This window comes from Coturnix japonica, chromosome 11, assembly GCF_054131305.1.
Source record: "Coturnix japonica strain WE chromosome 11, WE-NBRP24, whole genome shotgun sequence".
NCBI classification, from domain to species: Eukaryota; Metazoa; Chordata; class Aves; order Galliformes; family Phasianidae; genus Coturnix; species Coturnix japonica.
Window position 1 is genome coordinate 17,717,027 of NC_140673.1, and position 17,450 is coordinate 17,734,476.

Sequence of the window (17,450 nt, forward strand, 5' to 3'; positions counted from 1 at the left end):
CTGACAGTGTGAGCTTTCATTTGTTGTTCAGCTATTTTACTATCCTCTGTCATTTTGTTTCATATCCCTTCCTGAATTCTTTAAAACTTCCCCCTTGACCTCTCGCTTCCTCTGGCACAACTAAAAAACAAAATACTTCTTGGATTAATGTGGTTTGCATTTCCAGCTGTAGTGTGTCTCTTTTCAATTTTTTTCTTTGCATTTGCAATAACTTTATCTGCTCTGAAGCATAATGCAGTTTCAATTTATATGCTGCTTTTAACATCAAGCAGTCAGTTCAAAGTCCTTTATAAAATGGAGAAAGAGGAAGCTAAGCCTGAACAGCCTGTGCAAATAGGGAAGATTTCAGGCTAGATTTAAATTGATATAGGGTTCAGGCATTCTACATATTATGGTTCTTTCTTTACTTGCAGTGTTCCCTACTTGCTTATTTTCTATTAAATATTCCACTAAATAATTGTTCCTTTTTTGTTTGTTTATTTGTGCTGTTTCTAATCACTATACAATTAGGGTACTTTTTTTTTTTTTAATGTTGTCTATGACTTCTACATTATTATTAGACATGGGCCAAAATGAAACTTCATCAAATGGTTGCCTGTTTTAGCACCACGTGTAATTCTCCAGAAACAGACTCATTATCTGGCAGAAATTCAGCGTCTCCTTATTCATAGGGATATTAATCTATTGCTAATTGTACTACATTTTTTTTAAAAAAATGGTTTCTCTACATAAGAAAATAAGGAGAGACTTTATTTATTTGTTTGTTTTTAACTGAGATTATCAGCAATAGCCATGATTTGCAGTCTGGTTTGACACTATAGAATTATGCCGACTCAGTCTGATTTGTCTGATGTCATGATTCAATATGTTAATTATTAAAACTTTACATGGACAGGGTTGAAGAAAACACTTTGTTTCTGTAACTCAAAGACTTTCTTGGACATGCTGTGTCAATGTAAGACTTTCTCTTCTTGTGATTATCTCCCTGTAATGTAAAATTATTGTTCTGGGACACACAGTGGCTGATTTTCTGAAGAATTACATCAATTCTATTATAAGAAATCCTCCTTACTGTCACTCCTAGAACAGGACTTTGAAGAAAGTCTAATGAATACTCAGGGATTAATCATTACCATAACCATGCATCAAGCTCTGGGATAGGATGAAGTAGGAAAATGAGCACCATTTATTATTCCAGAGGAAATGTTTACAACTCTTTACCCAGAATAAATTGCAAATTAAGGAGTTAACAGATAGCAACAATGCCAGGTTATTTCTTTTTGGAAGATTAACCTCCAAGTTCCCAGAATTTTATTTGTCCTCTATTAGAAACTACAGGGGACTTCTGGCTACAAACATGCATGCCATAGAAAACATGAATGCTGGGCAGGTCTAGTGTCATGCCTTATCTTGACTTTAGGAACTGCTTTCCAGTCTTGTAACCTGAAAAATTTCATCAGGCTAAAGATGAAACTGCTAAATTTAAACTAAAACAAAGATATATTTACTTTGATTCTTTTCCATAATTCTCTTTATTTTACAGGAAGGACAATGCATCTCATCAAGACATATTGAGAGATACTTCCTTATCTCAGGTTTCAAATTCATCATTCAAAGGGAAGAGTTTACCTTCTACTTTACTACAAAATTCTGAGGTATAAAATGGAAAATCTTTGCTTTACGGTATATGAAAAAATTACCTTAAACCTTTACTTCTTGGTTCCATTTGTCTGTGAATGAACAGCTACTGCGGTCACATCACTTTGCTTTTATACCATATTTTGCAATGAAGGCTTTCCAAGCATTACTGAATTATATTTCTCTTAAAATCATTCCTCAAAGGTTCTGTGATTATCTGTTTCCTTCAGTACTGAGTACTACTTGCTTAGCTATTTTCCATCCCATATTCCATGTTTTTTGAACCTACTTCCAACCTAAAGCTTCCTCTTTTGGCATAATACTTGCAGTGCCTTCTTATCAAGTAATACTGATGTTGGCCTTTTTTAACTGTTTTATGAATCTCTGCAATGCATGGCCTGATCCTCCCTTCCCTCTTTAAAGAGGTTAGCTCATTCCATTCTTCATCAAGGAAACTGCTTTTCTCAGCTCCTCTTTTCCACCTGATAGAGCTGGCTCTCACTGCACTTCCCACTGCCAGCACTACTGGCCTACTTTTCTGTGCTCTGATGGAGCTGTCCTACCCTACTTGGCCTCTTCCACTCTGCTCAGATTAAGCCTTCTAACTGCTCTTTTTTTTTTTTTTTTTTTTTGCACTGATATGGTCATTCTCCTGTAATCCTCTGTGCTTTTCTATAATCGGTCTGCTCATCATTTGCAGAAAGCTGGCTTGATAATCAGATTCCCTCTTTATGGACTTTAATCCAGGTATTTGCTAATGACCTCTAAAACTGTGGTAGCTGCTTGTTGCTGACGTGTTTTTGATAGGAAAGCTATGTTTTGCATCTGTTGTACATTCTGTAAAATATATATTCACCCACACAACTGTAAGATGAACTGCTTCACAGCACATCAGTACAATGCCATAAACAGTCCTTGTTTATGTTCTGTGAGCCAGGCAGAAACAGATCCATGTAAATTCTAGTTAAAGACTTATTATAAAAGCACCTATTACAAAGACATAAAAGGATCCCACTGGTATTATTAAAAAAAAAACTCCTGACTGAATCCTTCAAAGTGTGTTTCAATATCAGTGTGGCTGCTGTGGGATCTGTGTAGAACATTATCAAAAATGTATATATATTTATCTTAAGATCATGTTTAATTGTTTCCCCCCTGATTTGTATTAAACATGAAAGAATTTAAAGTATGGTTTTGTATGTTATAGTCATGTTGTAGCCACAACTGTTCCAGCAATTTCTATTCTAATCAAACTATTTATTACCTTTCTGATTTTATTTTTTTTTTTAATTTATTCACGGCTCAAAATGTGGCAATATTTTTCCAGTAGTAACAATAACAATATAATAACAAAACACCCACCCAACAGGAATTTAAAAAACAAAAATAATCAGGAAGTACGATTAATTCATGCAAATCCTTTTAGAAACATTTGTGCTTGTCTATGGATTCATGCTGTCTTATTTCGTAACTCACCTATGCTGCATTATTAAAAAATATAAATTCATTACTGTGAAAAATTATTTTGACTGAAGCATCACCACTTTCACCAACATTCTTGTATGAATCAGAGCATGATAAAAAACATTTGACTTCATAAATATTTTACTTCTGAATGACTGATGGAAAAAAACAGTATATAAACCGCAAATACCTACTTGGTAAATGATGCAAGAAATTCTGTTAAAATTAATTGATAATTTTGAGATCAGTGATAAAAAAAATATAAATCTGTCTTCTTCATGAAGTCTTTTGTTTGAAAAATGAAATGGTTTAGGCTATAAAATATAAGCTGAACAGCAGGAGGCTCAATCAACAGCTTTAAACTAAATATTTACAGCTGAAAGCAGAAGATAGTTATAAATTTCAAAATTGTATTTACTTATATTTTTATTCTTTTGCTCATTCTCACTTAAACCATTACAGCATTATACACAGTTAATTACTTCTGCTGGAAATAAAAATATTTACTTCTGGCACCTTTTCTCAGTGGACTTGCAAGAACCTATTTAGAATTTGTGTATATGGTGTGCTGCACATCTTAAAGCCATAAAGACCATGTCAGGGGCTCTAAGGAATAATAAAATATTAATTTGATGGCAAAAATTAAGTGGCTTAAAGAAAGAAGCTGTTGTTCATCCCATGAGTGGCTTTTAAGACATTGATGTCTGGTTTTGAATGTGTCTATTCTTAGCCAAACTAACCACATGTAATGAGACCTAAGTAACTATCAGACTTCAATCAAGCAGCACACTTATGGAAAACCACCAGTTTTCTCTCTGTCAGTATGAGGAAGACCATTTCCTCTTTCTGGAGTCTTCTGATTTTGCTAACTTTTTAAAAGGACTGTTTCATCCCTATGAACTTAGAGGAAAGGTATATCCTTAAAGAAAAGACAATTTAATTACACACAGATAAATACAAAGAACGAAAACCACAGAAAGTTTTATGTGTGATACTTTAACTCACTGAGGAAACAGAAATCTCTAACTGACCATGAATAGGGAAACAAATAAATTAATTATATGCTTGTTAAAATAAATGAGAGGTTCAGACACTCTGATACTTGAAGAAAATTAACTCAGTTTACAGTGCTTAAGGATTCAGCAGTACTGTTGCTTAGTAGTGGGATGCATTGTTTCATCAGGTTTAAGAAAGAAATACATTGTACTTTGTTTTCAATGAATGTCAGTACTAGTCAGTTGTATGGTTAAAAGGCCAATTTACCCAAAGAATACTGTAGTATAAACTGGTTTGCAGTTAGCAAATGAATACTGACTTTAACTTATAATAATATTTAAGTATCATTAAAAACATGTTAATAATTTGAGTATGAATAAAAATATAAATGAAAAAATAACTACCAGAGGTATATGTGTAGTAGTTACTGGGAGTGATGCTTTCATTTTTTACTTTTGCTTAATAACCATCAGAGAATATCAGAGAAAATATAAGTTTTCAAAAGGAGATTTTCAAAAGGAGATTTTGACTATCCTAAAGTTACCTGACCAGATCCTACCTTCTTCCTCCTTCTATTGACATATTCTTTAAAGTAAAGCTAAATGCTGAATACATCCTAAGGAAGCACCAGATAGTTTAAAGACTTTAAACAACATAATATGAAAGCATTGATAAAAGGGCAGATGGCAGGAAAAGAGACAGGAGAGCAGGGAGAGACTGTCAATAAAGAAGTGAGCAGAAAAAGGTCTACTTCACAGTTCAGAGATGTACAAAGAGCAGAAGTCATCAAACTTAAGCCAAGACTGTTATTCTTTTGAGATGTTCCAGTGAAATCATTTTTCTTATCCCTTGAAGTTAATGATCAGAAGGACAAAATGGAATTATGACCCATAGTCCTTGAGGGAGGAAGAGGAAAAAAGAAAAAATACCCAATCAATGCATTGTGCTATCCCCAGTACGTTTCCAAGAACAGAAAGCCCAGGAGCTGGATGCATTTTTTTTTTGCTTACTCATACCATTGTTATGCATGCCTTATCAGACTTCATCATTCTAACAATTAGTATCACGATTACTTTTAGAGAGACAGTCAGGCTTGGAATGCAGATGTGCAACATACGGTTGGTTGTGCATATGTGTCAACTCTTTCAATAGCAAAGAGAAGAAAAATATACAAGACTTGGATGTTTTTTTTTGGCTTCTACATTTTAAATGTTTTGGCACTATGTGTCTCGTATTCACCATTATACTAGATCTTATTCAGTTTAGAAAATATGGTTTATATTCTATCTCACAGACGAAATGACAAGTACCATTTTAATCTTTATTCAATATTAAGCACTCACTTTGCCTATCAGTTTTGGAGGGTATGTTGCAGCTTTGAGTTACCATATTTGGAATGTTGTTCATTTACATGTAGAAGTTCCTGCCAACAGCAAAAAAGGATGAAGAGTTTGGAAGCAGATCTCATTTAAGGTTTACAGCATTGCCAGACTCAAGGGAAATGTTTATTCAGAAGTCCATATCTGCCATACAAACCACTGAACAACTCCATCTGACAGCTTTTCAAAATAGCTATTCTTGATACAACATTTTTGGGCATGATATGATCCAGAGAATTTATGTAGTTCCTATGTTTATCTGTGTACTAATCAACTCTTTGTCTTTTGGAGCTTTGATTTCCTGTTTAACACATTTAATAGTGCACCACTGTGATCCAAGGAGAAAAAATTCTTTTGGCACTTGTGTGGTGTGAAGTCAAAACAATTCAGTGGACTTACACTCCCTTTAGAGCAGAATTTGATCCTCTCAGTGGAATTAACAAACGGCTGTAATTGCCTCCATTTAAGAAAAAAAAAAAGTGCAAACAGATTTTACCTTCCTTCCTCACCATTTGTTTTTTTACATGTCAAAGGACATTTAGCAGAGGACAGTGCAAAGCTTTTCAAGAAGGCTCATTTAAGTCAGTAAAGTCAACAACAAGGCTGAACCTAGGTTTTGAACTGGTCTCCCATTAAAACTGCTCAAGGGGTAGTAACTATCAAGATTTTAATCTGGAGCATTGGGAATAACTTAATGCAGTTTGTTCTGAGAGAAGAATCAACATGAAGGAAATCAGAGCTGAGAATGGCATTGTTTTCCAGGGCAGTGCTTGCTGAACTAATAGGTAACATTCACAGGAATTGTCAGACGTGGTTGGTGTACTGTAAAGGCGTGGAAATGCCCATCCCTTGTAGAAACCAGTGCTTAAAAGCAATTTTCATCAAGTTATTTAAAGCAGCACATATGACACTAAGAAACAAGCTGACAAAGGCACGTGAGGAAGTACTCGTGTACTTAAACTGCAGGAAGTGCTATGTGCTAATCTTTATCTACTTTTATTCAGTTGATAAACCTCATATATTTTGTTTTCTTTTGAATCGATGGATACAGAGTCTTTGTTCATGATGCTTTTTGAAGATCTACATGCCACTTAAAGTTATTTTCTGTAGTGTGTGAATATGTGCTGATATGTATGTCTAAATTTTTGTGTTGAAAAATTTTAAGTACAAAGGCTGCTGCAAAAGTAGTGCCTCTTGAGAGGCTGATGTTGGTGGGATGGAGAAGAGGTTGAACATTTCCACTAATGTCCCATTACATTTTGCTGCTGTTTGACAGATGGCAGCAGAGGGGCAGACTGACAGAATGGTGCCCAACATGGAAATGCATATGAAATGAAGGTGTGTAATTGAATTCCTCCACGCAGGAAAAACTGGCACTCACTGACATTCACTGATGCTTGCTGAACATTTATGGAGACCAAACAGAGAATGTGAGCACAGTGAGGTGGTGGGTGGTGTGTTTCAGCAATGGCAACAGCAGCGTGAAAAAGAAGTTCAGAATGGACACACAGATTTTTATGACAGTGATTTGCAGGCTCTTGTTCATTGCTGCTGAAAATGCATAGCTAATGCTGTTGATTATGTTGAAAAATAGTGTTTTGTAGCCGAAAATTTGTTCTATCCAATAGTGTTATTGTGCTCTTTGCATCTGTTATCATTTCCAGGGAAATAAATAGGAGTCAATACTTTTGGAGCAAGCCAACTATTTACACTGCAGAATCTGGAAGGCTGAGAAATGCTGAAAGCTTTGAGATGCTTTGGAATGCATTTGGTGAGTATCTCAACTGTGTGGAAAAAGATATTTACATTTTTCTTTGTATAGACTAATCTAGTTTGATTTGCATTCCTTTTATGATCCATATATAGCATACATTAAACAAAATTTTAACTACAAATGCATTTTATCAAATTCATTATCCCCAGAATATTACTATCTCCTTATTAAATCACATAGAAAGCATTAGACGTGATTAACATGTACAGCAGACACTAGAGCAAAGTATTTAATTGAGACACATGTTAGAGCCTACTCTGCTTACCTTATATTGAAGCTTCCCAGGTAACATGCTGACATTGTCTCACAAATTAAATTGAAATAAATAAGATAATGTGGAGTGTTCTGAAATTTTCCTCACTAAAACAAACAAACAAAAAAAAGATTTTAATTTTTTAAAATTTAGCATTATAAACAGAACATTTTCTATAAAAACAAACAAACAAACAACAAAACAACAAACCCCCCAGAAAGAAATAGAGTCTTAATACTGTTATTGTATTCTGTGGCTTTTGTCTGAAAACTTATTCTGTCAAAACTAGAACTGACTTTGTGATACATTGACAGAGCTGCATATTCCAGAGGAACATGATTCCACGTAAATTTCTCTGACCAGGAACAAAAATAATGAATGCTCATTTTCAAAATCCCCACACAGAAGTATATAAACTGCTGAGAATTTGGAAGCCAGAAAGACAAAGTATATACATTTCATCATTCAACTTGTGCCACAAGGAATTTGATGCTGTTTGTTGGCTGACAACTTTAGTTCTCAAATTTTGAGAAAGTCTGAACTCCGTGTCAGGATTAAGCTGATATAGGTGACCACAGAGTGATGAGCTTTGACTGACACAGAACCACTCAGAATAGTGTTCTCATATACAGCAGAGGAGAAAATGTTAAAATTTCCCTTCCCATAGAGAATGAAGAGGTGAAAGAAAGCAGTGGAGAAGAAAAAATATACATGGCATAGCATATGTAAAGAATTTAAAAGAAAAAATTGCTTATTCAAGAGCACAAAAGATCCATTAGTTTTTGTTTTTTTTTAATGTAAAATTCACTTGTTTGGGGTGAAGTGATAGAGATATTTTGGCAGCCAAAGTGCTATAGAGGAGGTCAGGTCTTTGCTGTCACTGTTGCTGAATGCTTGGTAGTCCCAGCTGCACAAGAGCCCACAGGCAGAAGCTTCACATGGACCAAACAGTCTGGCTAGGAAGAAAAAGCGTTTCCCAGAGATTTGTAGTCTGGCACTTCCTACACGTGTGTGCCAGCCTGCTCAACATCCAGGCTCCCTTGCAAGCTACATTACACTTTGGGATTCACAGCAAGCATATTGAAAGTAATGGAAAAATTCACATTGATCTTCAAGGCCTTCCAGACTGATCTTCTGTGAGTGTAAATGCTTAAAACACCAACATTGAGATGTTAATGTGAATGAAATTGTTACAGAATTGTATACAGTTTTAAAGTGTGGAGCAATAACCATTTAGTGAGTGAGATGAAATGGGGATGTGTAATTCACAGCAACACATTTTAGCATTTTGTTTATATAATAGCAAAGAAATTGCTATGAATTTTAGGATTTATTATTATTATTATTATCCATTAATTTACAAGCATTTATTAGCAACTTTCTCTCCTGTTGAACTGAGGGACGCCACCTATTCCACTTATTTACTTGTCCACTGTTCATAATCTTTATTTTACACCTCTGGGATAATTAGCATGACATTACATCAGAGAAGGAAAAATCCTGTTGACCTTAACTGTTACTGGAAGCAGCAGAAAAAAATGGTGCACAGACCAAAGGGAAAAACTGGAGCAGATAGATGTCACATCAAGTACAACATACGGTGAAGCTTCAGTTATCAAAGGTTTCTAGTACCCCAGGGATGTGTGTATAATGGGGAGTCTACCCCATGTTACAGACATCTCGATTACACTTGAATTTTCAGTATCCTACAGCAAACACAAACATAAACCAGAGCTGTGTGTATACACAGAAATCTAAACAGATTAGCTTACTCGGAGACAGTGAACCGAACAACAAACAAACAGAAATTAGGATAAAGGAGATCAATACGCAGCAGTACAAGGGGAAGGTTAGCATCTAAATCTAAGGTTGCTGACAACTGGTGGATTCGTCGCTTTTTTAAGAGGAGAAATAGCTAGTTCAGCACCTCCACTGAGAACAGAGGCAATAATGGCATTTACACTTTAGCAGCTCACACAGCATTCCTGTGAGGGTGGATTATTGCATACTGATGAAAACAAACATAAGCCAAGCTCCGGGATCACACTGTACTGCTAACTACTTTTCAAAGAAAGCTCAGACTATGGAGATTGCAAATATCACAGGTCCCACATTGCAGTGACAAACACAGTATACAAACACTAAAGCCAGTGGCATGTTTAGATAGTCCTGATCAACCACAACAGGCTCCTGCTATCATGTTTTCAAATGGAGTTTTCTGAAGGATAATAGCAGCGTGTGTGCATGAGGGAGAATCAAATTTACTAGCATTTTTAAAGTAATAGACACAGCCTTACATGTTCCTTTTGAGAAAGAAAAATTGTTACGAGGTCCTACATTGCAGTTCTTTTCTTCAACTGTACTGGTTACAGTAACTTCTAAAACTTTAATTTTCTAGTCAAATACCAAGCATGCCTGAGATCCTTTATTATGCACTTGATTACATATGCTTGATTGACATCATAACCACAGCATCTTTACTGTGATGAGGAATTCAATATTATTTTTTAATTTATAAAGTCTAATTTACAACTATACAGATTCACACAATGCAATTATAAAGAGGATACATGATGAAACCTGACAGGATATTGAGCTTATTGTACAAGTGTGGACAGCTGAAAAGGCAAGAAATAATACAGTTGTTACCAGGCTGCTTCACCTCAGCACCATATAAACAAAAGCATTGTTGTTAACCAGTCAAACTCTTCAGCTGCCTGATCCCAGAGTATTAATCCTGAATGTGAAAACCAGATTTGTCTGATATAAAAAACATACGATTGTGCAGTAGAAGTTATTTTAATGTTTGAAATCAGAACATACACATATAGAAGAATAATGCCTTACATTTTTCTTGTACCTTAATGTTGTACTTTATTTTCTATAATACTCAATTTCTACTAAAATGGCATTTTTTAATGCTACACAAAAGATACAGAAGAGACATTGTGCCTATATGATAAATGCCCTAGTAGTAAGTGCACTACTTGTTCTTTTACCCAGACAGTCAATTATAGAAGAAATAATCTGCAAGTTCTTAAAAAAGAAAATCCTAAACATTTCTTAAAGTATATGGTCTTAAAGAGTAACTTATCTTTGAAAAATTGCATTTTCATTCTGCCACTGCTTACTTCAATCTTATGCTTTATAAGAATAATTTATTTTTCAGTAATACCAAGCCGTGTACTTTTCTGATACTGAGTGTACAAACAGTCTGGCACAAGAATGATCCTATATGGTCTTTGGTATAATGCCAATGTGCTAGTCACTCTTACTCATCCTTAATATTAATCAGCTTATATTATTTTTTATATAAACATACACAAAGATATTTTTCACACTTTTTCCACAATAATGAAGAATTCAATAGCAGAATTTCACCTTAGATTCTGAAGTGAAATACACATTTGATAAGAGGTGTTAGCACAGTTTTATAACAATTATACAGTTTTTTTCTTCTTCTTTTTTTTTTTTTTTTTTTTTTTTTTTTTTAATTTCAACAGATGTTATCAGGTAGAGATCAGTATAAAAAGGTAATTAGTATCTTCTGCTCGGTTTAGTCTAAAATAAATTGTTTTTCTCCCAGTCTTAAGTAAGTCCCTTACTTTTCATATTTTTCTTCTTAGTTCTTTATGAATAATTGGGGTAACATAAGCCTGCTCTCTCTTGGATATTACTGACAGTCAGCTTTTTCTCCTGAATAAACCAATCTCTTGAAAACTTACTTCTGTAGCACACAGCAGGAGAAATGGAGGGGAAGCAATCACTGTCCAAAGAGAGGTGGAAAGAGGATCCTGAATGAAAAATAGGTAGATATGAATCACACATGCCAGTTGCTGAAGTAAAGCCTATTTATCCCTAATATGTTGGTGAAGCTGCAGAGAAGAGTTTATCTGTGTGAATATAGGATTCTCATAGTATTGCCAAGGTCAGTGATAACGGATGGTGATCAGCTCAGTAAATGCTGGTTGTGCAAGTTAAAGTTGCAAAGGGACTGCTTTAACCAAATCACTCTTTTTTTTTTTTTTTTTCCTCTACCAAACATTTCAGAAATTAAAGCACAGTATCATGCCTGGTGGGCTACATATTCTCCCTTTCCCAGTTTCCCAAGTAAGCCCTTCTTTTCCTCTACTTTGTATTTTCTTTAGGCACTAAATTCTTGAAGATGAATGTCAAATTGTTGTTGTAATGACAGGTTTGGGTAGTGCTTTCATTCACATCCCACAGACCTCCAGAATCCACAGGGTGCAAGCAGAGCAGAATAGAGAGCTTAGCTTTTAATGGATGGTTAAGGAGTAATGAAAGGAGAATCAGCTTATCTCAGGCTTCCCTGTGGGCTACACTGTTTTCAAATAGCTTTTAACTGGGACTTCTCTTCATAAAGCTATATATTGTTCAAGCGTCTACCTCAAGAAATATGACTGTTCCAGATATACCATTTAGACACAACAATCGTAGCAATAACTCTAAATTGCATTAAAAGTTTGCACTATACTTGATAATGCCAAAATACACTACTGAGATCAATTTCTGGTGAAAATCATTTTATTCCTCCTTTTAGTAAAGAAAGTGGCTCAGATCTGATCCACTAATACACTGCATATGTCAGGCTTCCAGATTTACAGGCTGAGACTAGGGCAGATGTAAGGATGTACAGTGTACCTGGAGACTTACAGTCTGCACTGGAAAGGGTACACAACTCTCCTCTCAGGACATCAACTATCAAAAATTCTTTACATTTCTAGACTTGGCATAAGCTGCATGAAATGGTTTATTTCTTAAATTATCACTTCAGATATAGTTATACAACATCCACAGAAGACTTTATTTTATAAAACCAACTGACCTGCATCAATTTGAAATTACTCATCTAGTAAACTGAATGCTAACTGAAAAGCATTTCTAGATTAAAAATATTGTGTGCTAAGTAAAAACAGTGACAGTAGGAAGGATCACTGCTAAGGGAAATTTCTGCAGGAGAATCAAAGGTAAGGTGGCAAGCTTGTGCATCACCATGTCCTCAAATATGCATATTGATCATCTGGGACCTTTGGCAAACCTGCATTGTAAAAGTCACTTTATTACTCCTGCTGAAATGCCCAGAATGGCAATGGAAAATTTGTATGAATAAAAAAATAACAAAATTCTTACTTAAAACACACACACACACACACACAAACAAAACAAACAAACAAAAAAATAAACTTGAAAATTGGTTGCTTTTAGTTTTCACATTATATTCTTTTAGTTCCATATCAACTCACATTTTGCTAAGTTTCTTATCCAGCAAAAATTTTGTCTTACAGAGTCATTTCCAGTGAATGAAAGAATGGGCTTTGATTGTTGCAAACTCTTGTTCTAATGCAACTTCCTGAAATTTTCACCCTCTATAATAATGAAAAACTAAAGTTTGGAAGCTGTTAATAAACACTGCCTAGTTAAGAAGGTGATACAGACTTTATTTACTTAGACTATAAGAGTCAGAAGTCCACTGAAGTCAATACCAATTATTAATTTGGGATCAAGTCTCAAATAGATGATAATATTTGGTAAGCATTTACTTTCAATACAATGCTGCACTTTTTGAGGCTTGCTCAGGTCACCTCATATTTTATGCAAAATATTATGCAGAGCAGAGGAATTAACCTGTTTCTGTCAATTAAAATTTCCTTTTCACATATTTAATAACACCTTTTGCAACTGATTTTAACTGGTATTAACTAACTCATTGCCTTAACCCACTCAGAGCTGCATCCTGTGATTGACTTGCTGACCGGATCATCAAGACAAGGGTCCTGAAGTATTAACACTTCTTTCCAGATTAATTTTGATCCTCTGATGTCAGTGTTAAGTTTCAAGAAATTAAACTATGAGTAGCAAAAATATTTGCAATTCATATGCCAATTTTTGTTCTTCAGTTGAGACTACAAAAATATGAAGCAATAAGCAGGCTGAATGTTAAACTGGATATGTTAGCAGTTCAGGTGGGCATTAAAGCCACTGACATACCTGGAAACCAGAGGCCTAAAAAATAAAGATCTTCATAAAATGTTGGTAATTCAGGGAAACAACAGCATTATTGTTTATATACACACACAAACACACACCATACAACTTTCCAAATACAAGCTTTCCTGTAAAAAAAAGGGGAAAGGTTTTGGTTTTTGTTTGTTAGTTTTAATTAATTAAAAAGTGCCATTTCATTTAAAATAAACTTCTTTGAAAATTGTCCAAGAAAAAAGCTGTGCTTCTGTTTGGCAGTAAAATTGGCACAGCAGCATCACAATCCACTCTACTATGGCTATGAGCCATAGTCTCAGATGTTTCCTAGTATTAACCATGGACACCTCTTCCTTGACTTTGGATTTCCTGTTTATTTCTGCTCTCTGATCTCAAAATTTTTGCTTTACATTCTTTCTTCTGAGTAGATAAACGTGGAGCAATGAGAAATATAATTAGATTACTAGAAAGTCTTGGATTGAGCTAGGTTCCTAGATTTTGCCTGAGAGCTTGTTTTCCTAGACTCTCATGCTGCACTTCAAGAGAAATGTCTCATTAAAAATAAAGTTTGGGTGATTCTCATTTGTTAGGAGTAAGACAGGAAAACAACTGACCTTCAGCAGTATGGGTGCAGGTCAGTAGATTAACATCTCAGTCTTGCTTTTGAAAACACTGATCCATTTTGCTGTTCAAATAAGCTTTACCAAGGCTCCAGTTTTTAGAATACATTTCCCATGATTAAGACTAACTGAAAGCAGTCAGCAAAGGGTTTTTAAAAATATATTTTAGGCACTGCAGCAATAGCAATTCAGCTGTTCCTTATGTTAGCATTTCTGAACAGGTATGAGGATTCTACTTCAATTATTTATTCCTCTCAATATCTGGTTGCTCTTCTTATTAAATATTAAAATGTAAGAATTTCTGGAAAGACACTGTTAGCATTGATAATGGTTGTTCTCTGAATTACTTCTAACTAACTTACTAATTGAAAGCAGAGGTTTCTTTTTTTGTTTTTGTTTTTTTTTGTTTTAAGTAAGTTAAGCATCTACTGGGAATGGCGTTGTGACAGTGTTTTTCAAGGTTACTTTCTCGTCATTAAAAACTTTGTGAAATAATAATGAAGAGGAAACTGTCTCATTAAGGAAAGAATAAGATCACTCGTCAATTTTACTTCTCATCTAACATTCTATCAGTAGGAGCATGGCAATACCTTGCATTTCTTAAGAATTCTTTGCCCCATATTCACAGTAAACAGAGAGGAGCCATAATTATACTTCATTTGATCCATATCAAAGCTACTGATCCATGTATCGATTTACATAAAGTAAAGCACATAAAACATTTTTGCTTTTCACCCTTACTTCTCCACCTTCTAACGAAAGTTTTCCTTTGCAGACTTCATTTGAATATAAAAATCTCCCGTTGAAATTTGCGATGTTAAACAAACCATACCAGTCATTCAACTTTTTAATTAAGGATTCAGTGTTCCATCCCTTTTCAGACATTAAAATTCAGGTGCAGTCATTAATCTTTCTAAATGAATTCACCTGTGGCTAATACTGATGTATTTTCTATGAGGCTTGTCATGGACTGCATACTGCATGCATAACCACTCTACAGTTAATTACACAAGGGATTATCGTTAGTGTCATAAAGATAAAGCCTTGCTATAAGCATTACAGACATTTTTTGAGCAATGACTTATTTCATTTTTTGTTAACAGCAACCTAAGTATTTAAGAACAATAGAAGTTTGTTTAAAGCATGTATGAGTGGGTGGTGAATATCAGGGAACTTCCAAAATCAAAAATAGTGTCCAAAGCAGCTGACCATCTCTTTGTTATCTTCCTGTATCAGCTTCACGTTTATTTCTCAAAGCAGGAAGAAAAAAAAAAAAAAAAAAGCAAATATAATACTCCTTTTAAGATTCAGATGTTAGAGTTCTATGTCAAGCGTTCATCTCTAAAATAATTTATTGCACTACACACCAGACTGCTGGGGAAGAAAAAAGTTCAAAGGTTGGTAAGGAACAAAGAAATCTCCTGCATAGCAAGCAGCAGAGCTTACAGTTCATGGCAATGTTCATGTACAGTGTTCTAGGGCAAACAAAGCTTCAGAGAAAAGCAAGAGAACAGCATATAAACTGCATAAGTTTTTAATACTCTGAGGTCTGAACTTATTATTTGAACATTATCGATTAGAAATACAGTTCTGTCTAAAACTGCTTTGTCTAGCACCAAACCAAATTTTGGTAAAAGACTTGCCACCATCAAGAACAGAAAATATTTCCTATCAGTTGAGCTCATAGGTTCTGCTCCTGTTATGACTTGAGTAAGCTTATCATAGCCATCCAGAGAGATCTAATCAACACAGAGAAAACATGAAATAAACATATGTAGTTAAAAGCAAGAACAACAATTTCGTTAAAAAGACAATACGGTAGAGAAAAAGATTTGATTTGCATGCCCACTGCATCTGTTTTAAATTAACTTCAGTTGAATTACTTCTGATTTACACTATTAGAAGACAATCCCCAAGACGTTCTTAAATTATTGAAGAATTTGAAATTATACAAATCAGTGAAAACACACAGCAAAACACAAAAAATGGCATTGTGAAAGGATAAAAACATACAAAGTATTGACGAAGTCTTTAAAAAAGTAATTATTGAAACAGTTAAAACTAAAATTTCTTTTTTATTTTCTAATATTTTTAGTTGAGGAGAGATGAAAAGAGACAGAAGGCGAAGACTAGAAGTGTGATATTTTTCTAATCCAAGTATTAAATACATTTCAGTCAAGAATGAGCTATTTTTAGCTCTACTAGCATTGTAGCACAAACAAAAAAGAAGCTTTCAGGGCCTGATATAATGAATTACTGTGTGAGATTCACAGTGTTTTTTTTAATTTTTTTTATTTTTTTTATTTTTAGATTTTCTCTACTTTTGAACACCTGAAGAGTGAGGGGCAGTGGAACAGAACTACCCACTTCAAAGCCTTACTTCACACTTTGCTTTCCATCTGTTAAATCCCTCAGGCCTTACTTCTATAAACAATAGCAGATAATTAGATTTATGCATGTAATTTGATTTAAATTGATTCTAACAGTTATTCAGTGGTACTGGGGAAGTAATGGAGCCAGCCAGTGGACACACACACACACAAGCAAATTCATAAATGACTTGAAAAAGAATGATCACTCTTTCTAAGCAAGGCTTTGTAGGTGCCATAAAGATAAACTGTAGATCAAAGCACTTTATTTGAGAAACTTGACTTTCTCAAGTCTGGAAGTCTCTTCTTGCATTCTCTGGTTTGTCAAGGTTAGTCTTCATTGTTACAGTATCAAGATTACAGGGAAAATGTTCAGATATCAGAAGAAAACCATTTATTTAAGTAAGGTTTGGGGATAGAAGCGTCAGCTGGAAGGATTTTGTGACAGTGGCTGTGTGACTTGTTAGGCTTGAGAAGATGCAGTTCTTGCTGTTATGGAAGAGCTCCTAGTGAAGAGTAAATTTTAGGATAGTAAACCACTTTTGCCATCTTTGGTCTGTGACAGCCAATAAAACAGTCCAAAATACACTTCTGTTTTTGCCTGTATAATTCCAACAGCACCTTACCAAAAATAAAGCACAAATGAACTTTCATTAAAAATTTATGGAATATTCCTGAACTACAGTTTCATCATTGCAGAAAAATAATGACTTTCACAAAATACTAATTTTCCCTTTCTCTCACCCTTTTATTTTCCTCCCCACCCCTCAAATAGTTTCATTTATTACGGCAAGGTTTCTTCTTATGTCTTGAAAGTTTTTATAGAAAACCAATTACCTTGTCAATGTTCTTTGCCTCTAGAAATTTGAATTCAGCTGTCAGTTCAAAGAAAAACATTATTTATTCAAAGATAAGTCCAAAGGGTAGGGAGAAATTCCCACTATAGAGGATGTATTG

General features: G+C 34.6%; 1 long non-coding RNA gene across 1 annotated transcript; it reads left to right on the forward strand.

Moving 5' to 3' along the window:
- Positions 1-1,540: 1,540 nt before the first annotated feature.
- On the forward strand, positions 1,541-16,568 carry LOC146759047 (uncharacterized). Its single transcript, XR_014933025.1, has 3 exons — positions 1,541-1,655; positions 7,142-7,248; positions 16,435-16,568. It is a non-coding gene; the product is annotated as an uncharacterized LOC146759047 (long non-coding RNA).
- The last annotated feature ends 882 nt before the right edge of the window (positions 16,569-17,450 follow it).